Here is a 12322-nt window from a genome sequence, read left to right as displayed (position 1 = left end):
CTCACCCAACCATAAAAAGAGAGATGAGTCATACCTACAACATACACTGCCGGTATACATGGGCAATTTGGCTTGGCCTAGAGCTAACTTGGAATTGAAACAAACACTATGTGGTGACTGACGAGGGACCACATTGGATAGTTCTCTACATTGGGGACTGGACCCAAATTCTGTACCATTAGTATGAAACCAAAAAAATACCTCAACTCAGCTAGATAAAGAGGCTCACTAGTTTGCTCAAAAAAAGAAAAAATAGAGGCTCACTTGTTTATAAATCTTCCAAGAAAAAGAGCAGAAAGTGCTGCTTCAATCTTACTTTCTAGCTTGTTTATTTTAAAGACTAATTGAGATGCGCAGCTAGTCAACTACATGGGTTTATTTCTTCTTCTTCTTTTTTTTTTTTTTTTCCTAATTAGCTTATTTTTAAATTTGTTTATGTAAACCCAATTAAAAAAAATATATATATACAACCATATTTTTGTCAAATTTCAAGAAATAAGCAAATAAACTTTCAGTACAAAGTTAATCCAAATGCATGCTAAAGCACATAAATATTCATTCAAGAGAATCAAGAGTGCCTTGAGACCTGAGATAAACAAATATGAATCCAAATATTAAATCTATTCAATCACTTAGCAAAGCCCAATCTGGCTACTAAACTAACTTTACCAGGCTAGTTAGCACATAGCAACCTTATTAATGAATTGGAAATTGTTGGGGCTCGAGACAAATATTATGGACCCTATGTGTTTTTTACTCTATTGTTAGTGTCCCACGACTCCACGAGTGATTGTCCTTGAAATGGCCTTGGATCAGGCAGTTTCTGTCATATAGTTGTAGAAGTCTATATATTCCATAGAATCGTTTTGGATTACTTACACGACTGGTTTTTCTTATTTTTCACATTCTTGAATGATTGTACTAAGAGCAGTGGCTCTTTCTCTCAAGCCAAACAATATATATGCCATAATTTCATGTTTTGTCAGTTCCACTATGCCACATGACATGTCAGAATTTTTTTTTTTGAGGCCCATAATCAATTTTTGTCGGGCGGTTAAATTTTTTTTTTTTGATAGGAAGGGCGGTTAATTAATAAGCACCTTCAAAATTAATAAGCACCTTCAAAGTTAAAAACCACAAGTTATGATGACCTTTAAACAACAAAAATTTGCATCAATATTGTAAAAAGAGTATCTTTGGGTATTAAAAATGTTTTTATATTCTGTACTTACATTCAGCAAAAAAACACAAAACTAGACGTTCATGTGAGTTGTTTTGTTGGTCAAGAATGAAAATAGGAAAAGGGCTAAAAGTGATAAATACCCACATGTGTTTGCATTTTCACGGTTTTCAGGTTTGTCTTTCTGTGGATAGAGCCATACAGTAGGTTAAAATTTCAGGAGGATGGTGGAGCCATTGAAATGGATTGGGCTTAGGTTTGCAATCTCGATGGATTTTGAGAAGTTTAGCATCGAATCTATGTGGGCAGTGGGTCACAAACTCAGAGCAAGACATTATATTCTTTTTATTTTCTTATTTTTTACTCAGAAAGAAAAAGCGTAAAAGGGGACCCCTATCAAAAAACTTAAAATTTATGTGTCCTTTTTTATCATTACTATTTTTTTCATGTTCTGTTCTACTAAAAAACTTACAATTTACTAGACCCTAAACCTAAACCCTACTAAAGCTGTGGGCCTTGTGTCACAAGCTTAGAGCAAGATATTATGTTCTTCATACTTTTTTTTTTTTTGGTTACATTGTTTAATAAGTGTCTGTTTGCTTTTGATTCTCAAAAAAAAAAGAAAAAAAAAAGAAAAAAAAAAGGTGTCTGTTTGCATTTAAATTGGTCCATTGACTGTGAAAGCTTACCATTTACCTCCTCAAATAATACAAAAATATCAATGTGCTATTTCCATTAATATTTATTATAACTAACTCACTTTTTTTAAGAGAGTTTCAACATATGACGCTTGTTATAATGCTCTTTATTGTCAGACTAAGACACTAACTGATTTTTGGTTTATGTGATGATTGAATCTTAAATCTAAAAAAGATGTTTCAGATTGAGTATAGTAAAAAAGAAAAAAAAAAAATATATATATATATATATAAATATATATATATATATATATATAAACATTATTTTTAGACAGATTAATGACTAAAATGTGATGGTCCATAACGAAGGGGTATATTGATATTGTTTTCCATCATCTTAATGGTGTAAAATCTACTTCTTTAAAAAAAAATTGAGGGTGTAAATTGCATTTTAATTTTTGGACAGTTTTATCTTATTTTATGGTCATGGTGGATCTGTAATTTGAAAGGCCCACTATAAATTGTGTTTCATTTGGGAGGCAAATGTATATGTGGGTTGTGCAGGCCACATGTGCTCTGATGCTAGCCCATGTCCATGGATCTTGCATCTATAATTGCTAGCCCAGGTTCTTTTTTGTGGAAAAGTTGATAGACTTGGTCCAATCTAATCTGGCCCATTGAATATTCTCTCTCTCTCTCTCTCTCTCTCTCTCTCTCTCTCTCTCTCTCTCTCTCTCTCTCTCTCTCTCTCTCTCTCTCTCTCTCTCTCTCTCTCTCTCTCTCTCATGAATGACTAACTCATTGAAGGGATAAGTAAACTCGCATTAATCTTTGATTCAAATTGTATATTGCTAAATGGCATTCGATGACTTTTATGACAAAAGAATTTAATCTCAGAGTTTTGTATCTATTTTAGTGCTCGTTTGGTTCAGTTTTTTGAGTCTAAAAAGCGTGTTATTGAACCCAAAATTGAAAATCTCCAAACCATTTATTATACAAATCACATTAGACTATAATTACAACATCAAATATTGATCACCAAGAATTTATAAATTTACGGATGTGAAAGACATGCATCTTTCTCTTCCCTTTGTTTTCTTTTTGAAAAGGATGCCATTAACTTTAAAAATGTCTTCAATGCATCTATTAGTACAAATTTGTAGGATGTTATCTCGGAAAATATTATTCTCACAATTCTTATATACATCTTCTGTATAGGGGTGGCAATTCGTGTTTGCGTGTCGGGTTCATGTCGTGTCGACTTATGAGTATCCAACTATATGGATTAACACTAACCCGATATGTTTATTAAATGGGTCAAGATTCATCAACCCTAACACAACCCATTTATTAAACGAATTAGTCGTGTTGACCTGTTTATTAGATTTTATCAAAATGAAAAAAAAAAAATGAAAAAAAGCAAATAAATATTTTTAATATAAAATTCAAAACTAATGAGTAATTGCATCACAAATAATCATTTAAAATTAAAGAATATCTCAATATTACAAATAATCAATCACAATATGTCAAAGAAAATAAATCACAAACAACTAATAAGTTTATATATTTAGGGTTTGAAGAGTATATTGGTAAAATATTATTTAATTAAATAGGTCAAACGTCCATATGTTGAACATTAACCCAACCCGTTTATTAAATGGGTTAGTCGTGTCAATCCGAACATGACACGAACCCATTAAGGCTCAACCCATAACTTGCTAATTTCGTGTCCTGTCGTGTTGGGTTCACGAATCGTGTTCAATTTTGCCACTCCTATTTCTGTATATGTCTTTCATTCATATTTAGTTGATTTTAAAATTAAAATTACTAGATGTAATACTGATTACATAGATGGAATACAGACATTGAATGGGTGTATAAAAAGTATATCTGCAAATAATACATTTTAATGTTCATGTTGTGTTTTCATCTTTATATTGCATTATGGTGAAAAACCTACATTATGCTTTAAAAAAAAAGTCTTCATAAGATTATTCAAAAGACAAGCCTATGGATGGGAGTAGGCGTGTCCACTCAACCTCTTGAAGCCCATAATGCATAGCTTGAAAAGGCCCGCTGCTCTCGGAAGAACAAAGGTTAGGTGTTTTTTTTTTTTGTTTTTTTTTTTTCTTTTGGATATAGAAGAAAAAAATTAACAATAGGTCAAAGCGTTAAAATTAGAATGGTATATGGCATTGAACTCGTAATTTTTCTGGCTTATGATTAGATGCTGAACAGATGCAAAAGCCAACTCCTTTAAAAATAATAATAATTAAAAAAAGGAGGATTATTTATCCCTTCATACCTCAAGAAACTATTTGAAGTTTTGAACGAGGAAAATGCAGATATGATACATAATTTCCTCATCCTATTTCTGTTGTACTTGTATAATAACACAATTTTTTTTTTTTAAAGAAGTCAAAACACATAATAGAGTTAATCAAAAACCATTTATTATTATTATTATTATTATTATTTTTAAATCACAAGCATTGTAAAAGCAAACAACAGAAATGACTACATTAAATGGGTACTAGATAAATGTTTGTTGGATTCACAACTAGCTTTGGTAGCTATGGGATAGCGATAACAGTTCTGATTCACAACTTAGTGAGTAAAATATTACTATGGTAATGCTGAGATAAGGAAGTTACTTTGATTGTCATTTCTATCATATTTTTGTTTGTATTTTTTTTCTTAAATAATAAAAAGCATTAGGAGTTCTGTGACTTCCGTCCTTGTCTTTAGTTGCATCACTTGGTCCAAAATGTGGCCTATGTCTGTGTTGGGCTTTGTAGAAGTTAGTTGTGTTTGATCCGAATTATGATCCGACCCGAAATAATATTGTTACTGTTTTTAATGGGAGATTTTCTAAGGCTTAGTCTAATTTTTGGCCCGTTGTATAGTCCATTTTGAATCCTGTGTACAGGATAGAAAAACTGTTGATTTTAGAGATTAGGGTTTGAGGTTATTTTTGAGAGAGAAAATTGTACTGCCACATCTTGTATTTTTTTTTTTGAAAATAGTGAAATTCCTTCAACTCTGTGGACGTAGAAAAATTGCCAAATTACATAAATATTGTCTTGTGTGATTATTTTCTTTGTCACGTATATTTTTTTCTTTCTAGTTTTGTATCTCATAGATCTAAAAATTTCGTGAATATTCCTCTTCAGCCTGCTGACACGCTGGATGCCCAGGACAATAAAAGTAGTATTGTGTTGAAGCAATCACCTTAAAGCAAACCGAAAGTTAAAATATAGTTATTTATTTGCGACCTGCTATATAAAACGCAAGTTCTCAAATTGTTGAGGCCGCGACTTCTTAGTTTTAAAATACGACTTTGGGCTGAAAGTCCTTGAGGTTTTAGACCAGATGGGATGCACTTCACCAGCTCAGCCCAGTTTATAAGCTTCCTCTTATCCCCACCAGCTAATATTCAGGATTCCATTGTCAAGGAAGAGCTCATTTTATTTGGGGCTCCGGTTATGGAGCAGCTTTGGTTTGCTAGAAACCAACTTATTCACGAGGGAAAAGAATTTTGCTCGGTCAAGTCTATACAAGTGGTCAGGAATAAATTTCAAGAACTTCGTTTTGCTTTCTCTTCTGTGTCCTCAGTAAATCCCAGGAGAGTCAATGTTAATTGGGTGAGGCCAAAACAAGGATCCATTAAGATAAATTGTGATGCAGCAGAGGGGTCAAACCATTCATTCATTGCCTTAGTTTCCAGGAATTGGAGAGGGGATTTGGTTTTTGCTTTGTCAAAACGAGCAGAAACCAACTTCCCTCTCCAAGCAGAGGCGGAGGCCATTAAATGGGCGAGTCGAGTGGCTGCTGGTCATGGTCTTGCGAGGTTTGTTATAGAAAGCGATGCCAAAACATGTATAGAAGCTCTCCTATCTCCTTCTGATGAAGTGCGTTGGAGAATTTCAGTCATATCTGCTGATACTCTTAATTGGGCTTCGCAGATTCAGTTCCTTGGTTTCAGATGGAGTCCTAGAGAAGGTAACAAGGCAGCCCATGTATTAGCCTCTTGGTGTTTTAAGTATAATTTTTCTGGTTGTTTTGTGGAATGCTCTGCTCCAAGTGTTGTTTTGAATGTTATCCTAGTGCAGCAAGCTCATTTTGGTCCTTTGTAGTTGTTTCTGGTTTGTGTTTCTTGAATAAAAGCCTCAGTGGTTCATAAAAAAAAGATGAGTTTTTTTTTTTTTTTTTTTTTGACAACTAAAAGAAAAGAACTATCAGTTTTATAATTTTTTTTTTTTTTTTGGTTCTTGTAATAAAAGATTGAATGTAGGTACTTTGGGAGAAAAGAGGGAAAATCTGAAGGCTTTCCTTTAGATTCTTTTCAAATAAATTTTCTTTGTGGTACACAAAAATCCAACATTATTTATTTGACCCTATTCCAAAGAAGTGGTAATTACAAGCCTACACGTTTCCTAGGTAAAGTGCCTCCCTTTTTTTTTTTTTTTTTTTTTTTCTCTATGTGGAAAATTAGACATAGACCCAATAATTCGCTCGAACCTCTTTTTGAGAAGAACTGCCTGAACCTGATAACTTGCCCAATCCTGAAGTAAAAATATGCAAATAATTAGAGTTTTTTTGGACCCATTAAAGGTGGGTGCACACGTTGAAACGACAAGTCGGGTTTGGTGCAAGATTGGTCGAGTACTACTTGACTTGCACTTCATGCGAGTTCACCTTTTATTCAAATTGATTTTTTATTGCTTGTTTTGATTTTTTAACTTTGTGTAAATATGCTTCACACATGGGTCCCACGTACAAAAAATAGGTATAGGTACCCTTTCTTTAATTCTTACAAGCTGACTCAAGTCTTCCATATAAAATCAGTTTTCTTTTAATGCTCACGGGGTATGGGACAAAGCAATCTATTTTAGTCATGGTTTAAACAAATTCTACATTCCGTCTTAACAGTTTTCAACAAAAATCAGTGTCACTTTAAAATACGTTTGTGTTCAACACGTGTTCGTGTTAGACTTATTAAGTACACTTTAATATTGTTTGTATTTTTTGAAAATATGTGTGGGTGAAAAAGTGTTTGAAAATATGTGTAATATTGTTTAAACACTGAAAATTGTTGTTTAAACAAATGGTAATAAACAGACCCCTAATTTTTCAAGAATTACATATCACTTTGTTGTGTCTTGTGCTGTGTTGTATCTGTGTACATGCTTCATAAGTTTTTAATATCAACCATATATGGAGAATTTTTAAAGGATTTATCAAAGGTTAAAACTTTTTGCTATCAAAAGAGGAACAAAATCTTCATCAATGACAAACAAAAGTTCCATGGTTTGATTGCCGGATGATGACTGGAGGTACTTTTCTTTTCTTTTTATTTTTTATTTTATTATTATTATTATTATTATTTTAATAATTTGAGATAAAGGTTCAAAAATTTTATGTACTCTAAATTCCTATCTTTCAAGAATATTGATTTTTGCGGCTCTAGTCCTAACATAATCTGTTCTAATACAACATGTGTAAGGTTCAACAAAAACATTTTTGTGACTAGAGCACAATTAATTGTAGTAAAAATAACTTTTTATTTATGTACCTTTGACACCTTGAGAAGATCTATATATGCGCACACGCACATTTAGCATGCAACAGAGTCTAGTTCCTCTTTGGCTCCGCTTCAAGATGATTCTGGGTGAGTCTAGCTATGATTTTATCCAACATTAGGAGTTTATATTGATCATCAATCCAATAAAAACAATATTTTACCAATGCCCAATAATTAATATGACCACAACATATTAATTAGGGGTGTCAAATGGGTGGGTTTGGGGTGGGCATAATTAGGTTGGGTATATTAAACCCATTTGCCCATTAAAACCTATTTAACTAATTGCTTCTAACCCAAATCCAGCCCAACCCAATTATTATGGCTAAACCCCAACTCACCCAATTACCCAATTATCAAAATTACCAAAATGCCATTAAAGTGAAAATGACCATTTTGAAGCTTTGAAGCTGGAGGATCTAGTGGCGCTGATACTTCACGCGGACCGTCCGATATGATAATCTCATCCTACAATTTCAAAATTGCTCAGTCTTTCAGGTTTGATTATTTGATTATTATATATTAATTAATGAGATATTTTTAGTGATAAAAAGGAAATGAGAACTAAGAGATTGTACTTGTGGTTTGGATGGTGGAGATTTAGTGGTGGCAGAAAGGGAATGGATGGCGGGGATGTTGGGATTGGAGGGCAGAGTGTTCTCTGCGTTGGATTTGGAGTGTTTGGAGAGAGATCTGAGAAGGAGGTTTCGAATGGAGGAGGCGGATATGGTTCCTAAGAAGCGAGACTTGGTGGTCTCTGTGCTGTGTTTGTTATGCCTCATTGTTCTGAGAGAGAGAGAGAGAGAGAGAAGAGAGAGAGAGAGAGAGAGAGAGAGAGAGAGAGAGAGAGAGAGAGAGAGAGAGAGAGAGAGAGAGAGAGAGAGAGAGAGAAGTGTTTGGAGGCCGAGAAAATGAAAGAAACTGAAAACCTTTGTGAAACACTGAAACGTCTGAGGGCTGGATTTTTATTATTATTATTATTTTTTATGGGAAGAGCTGGGTTGAATTTGGATATATTGTTTTTGGGTTAAATGGGCCTTAATGGGTTTTTAGTTAAAACCCAATAATCATTGGGTCTAATTGAGTTGATGCTCATTTAACCTAACTAATAATTAGGCGGGCAAATGGGTTTGGGCTTACTTTGCCACATCTAATATTAATAAGCTCTCATATATACACGTGCATGTGTGTAAGAAAAATATATAACTTATTAATTTCCTAATATTAGGGTTAGTCATAACTCATCAATATAATGGATAAAAAATGATCAACTTTGTTTAAATATACATAAAAGAAATTTATTTGGAGAATTAATGTTGATATATCTTTACTCTCACTTGTGACAAGAATTTTATTTATTTATTTTTTAAAAGAGTTGAATGTTGGTCCCACGTAAAAAAATTTTCCCTTAATATGGGTGTGAAACTCTCTCTTAAAGTTTTGAACCCTAATTTTTACTCCCACCACACAAAAACTTTGTACTGTGGTGGTAAATAAATAGGTTTTTTCAAATTTATCAAAAAGGTTAAATGAGGTCCAACTCTCACAACATTTCTTAATTGACCAAAATTGGTTCTTAATTCCCACCTCCATAAGTTTTAAGACTTGTTCAACCGTTTGAAAATAAAAAGAAAAAGAAAAAAGAAAAAAGAAAAAACCGGCAAGCTGACTCAAGTCTTCCTGGACCTCATCCTTGTGCATAAATAATTGGTAAGATAGCTACTCTTCTTTAATTCTTACAAGCTGACTCAAGTTTTGCATATAAAATCAATTTTCATTTTATGCTCATGAATAAACGACAAAGCAGTATATTCAATCATGGTTTTAATTTAAACAATTTCACATACTAACTTAACAGTTTTCAACGGCAGTCATCGAGGCACAAAAGCTTGACCAAAGAGGAACAAAAGTTCCATGGTTGGGTTGCTGGTCGAGATACGATTTCTGGAGATCGAGATAAGGGTTCACAATTGTTATTATATAGATTGTAAATCCTTACTATTTTTCAAGAAATATTATTATTTTTTGGCTCTAGCCCTAACATAACTAGTTTTGATACCAAATGTAAAATTCAACCAAAACATTCTAGTAATTGGAACACAATTAATTATTAGAAAAACAACATTTTATTTACAAACTTTCCACTTTCAAGACGACTCTTGCTAGTTAAAACCTTACACTACCTTTTTATATATATATATATATATATATATAAAAGATTGAGCACAAGTTCAATAAAAACGGAAAATTATTAAGTATTTCCGGAGTATCATAAATGCGTAGTCTCTCCTCTTACAAGACCCACCATGAATTTAATTAGTGGGACCCACCATTCATGTGAGAGGAGGGAGTACGCATTTATAGTACTCTGGGAGTACACAATAATTTTCCACTAAAAACATGAATGTTCCATCAAACCCCAAATCTTTAATTTGGTGACAGAAATTTTTATTAGTTAAGCTAGTTCGATGAAAAAAGACTTTTCCAAATCATTGATAACTATTATATCTAATAGCGAGTAAAATATTGTTGCCACATCATTAAAATATAGTTTTTAGAAACGGTGAATGTCAAAGTGTGGGGAATTACTCAGTTGTAAAACGTGGTGAAATTAATATTGTTTTACACGGATGAAAAAAATTAATTTTTTAATGTTTATTAGCTTTATTTGAAATTAACTCAAAATCATTTTTTGTGTTTGGTGGTATTGAAAATTAATTATAATATTTTTTATAATGCCAAACAGTTATATGACTATACTATAGGCCAAACACATAATCAACCTTAAAATTGATGGAAAAATTCGAACCAAAAAAAAAAGAAAAGAAAAGAAAAGAATGGTCAAAAGAACAAAATTCATTATTTTTCTCATTAAGACATTGTTGAAAATCATAACAAATGGTATCTGAAACCTTAATTAACTGCATAACAAAGTCTACTGCGAGTTTGTGGTTTTTGTCCCTATATGCATGCATGCTACAAGCACGTTCGAAGGTAGTGATAAAGACACCAGTGGATAACAACATAAATGTTTTAAGCTCAGGTCCGGTTATATATTTACCCAGATGTGGCTGTGGTTTCTTTAGGTCCTCTTCACTAAAAAAGACAAAAAAAGTTTTCACTTATTTAGCTATCTTAATCAATATTCTTATTCGTATCAACATCAATCTGGACTTTAAAGGTTTTGTGGCCTTTTTGATAGCAAATTACGAACTAATCTTCCACGAAGGTTTCTTATCCTTCAGCTATGCAAATATAGACGCTACAATTAAAACAAGGTTCTTTTCCACACGGAATACAAAATAAAACGGCACAAATTTTGTTAATAACGACATAAACCTCTCAATGCAAGGTGATGGTATGAACAGTATTAATGCCCAAAGAATGTAGCTGGAGCTCGATGGTTCCACCTTAAAAAAAAAAAAAAAAATCTAAAATAATGAAAACCATCACCCCACAATTTTTGAGGTGAAGCCTGGTGTTGAGGTTTAGGAACTTCCATATTTAAAACCTCCCTCATGTGCCAAAAGGAAAGGGGTTACACAAACTGTGTGCAAAAACATTGAAGAACAAATGCATATCCCCCAAGGTACCTTCAAATGTGCCAATAGCCAAAGCTAAAATAGAGTCCAACCAAAAGAACAAAGTGCATCATATCCAAGCTAGTTATCTTCAAATGTGCCAATAAGCATAATATTTATCAGAAGTACAATCCATATTGATCAACTCCAAGTAATGATGGAACTTGATCTCAGGTGATTACCTTTATAAGCAAGTTGGCAATCATAATTTTTTTGAAGAATATTTCCTTCATCAACAAAATATTATCTCCTACATCTTCTTCCAATATTTATCTGACTTCTCTTTAGGTTTGTCATTTAGTCCAACTTTTATTGGATTAAGAAATCTATAACTTTAGCACATGTCAAAGTTGTTCGTTCCATCAATTTTTTTAATCTCAATATTTTACATTAAAGACTATACAAGTCCTAATTACCAAAAATTTTATAGAGGGCTTACTTATCTTTCTTTATAATGATTATATTCATGAACCACGTAGCAATAAATCTCCAAAGAGAACAAATCCAAATGCCTAAGTAGCAAACTTTGGTTTTGAAATAAGTTTGTTGAGTGAACAAACCTCCAAAGGCACCCCGAACAAGATTGATTATAACAACTATTATGGGTGTGAGAAAGTTCTAACAAACAAGCTGAGGGAATAAATTAAAAAAAAAAAAAAAGGACCACACCAAATTAAAAAAAAAAAATTAAAAAGAATAATAGTCACAATCACACAGAGAAGAGAAGAAAACCAAGGCTTACTAGGTCTAATAATAACCTATAAGCATAAGTAGCCGATGATAAATTCATTATATATCACAAATAGATTACAAAGTGTTTCTATACTCACTAATAACAAATCTCTCTAATTATCTCCTTAAAGTCTCTCCCTATGGGAGGACTCTTTGACTAAAACCACAAATCCTTTCTATTTATATGATGCGGGATGCGGAAGCGTCAAGAAGTAGAACACGTTTACTTCTAGAAAACAATAAACAAAATAGGTTTACTTTTGAAAATAACCTCGAATCTATGAGGATTCCTTGAATCCACAAGGAAAAAGGGTTTTGGAATTATAAGATTTTGATATCTATTTTTGTCAAACAATAACTAATTAATGACTTACTTATTTGACAACTAATAGACTATCTTTTATACCAAGGAATTAAGCATCAAATAAAAAAATGAGTCAAATCTCCAAACTTGATTCAAATTCTATCAAATAATCTTATTTATTTTATTATAAGTTTCACCTAATCCCAAACAGAAGAGTTATAAGTTAGGCCAAACTCAACAATACGGGTTCGTTTGGATACCGCTGAAAACTGAAAACACTAGCAAAATAATTTTTAAATT

This window comes from Quercus lobata, chromosome 3 (genome assembly GCF_001633185.2).
Source record: "Quercus lobata isolate SW786 chromosome 3, ValleyOak3.0 Primary Assembly, whole genome shotgun sequence".
Lineage (NCBI taxonomy): Eukaryota > Viridiplantae > Streptophyta > Magnoliopsida > Fagales > Fagaceae > Quercus > Quercus lobata.
Note: the sequence above shows the minus strand (reverse complement) of the source record.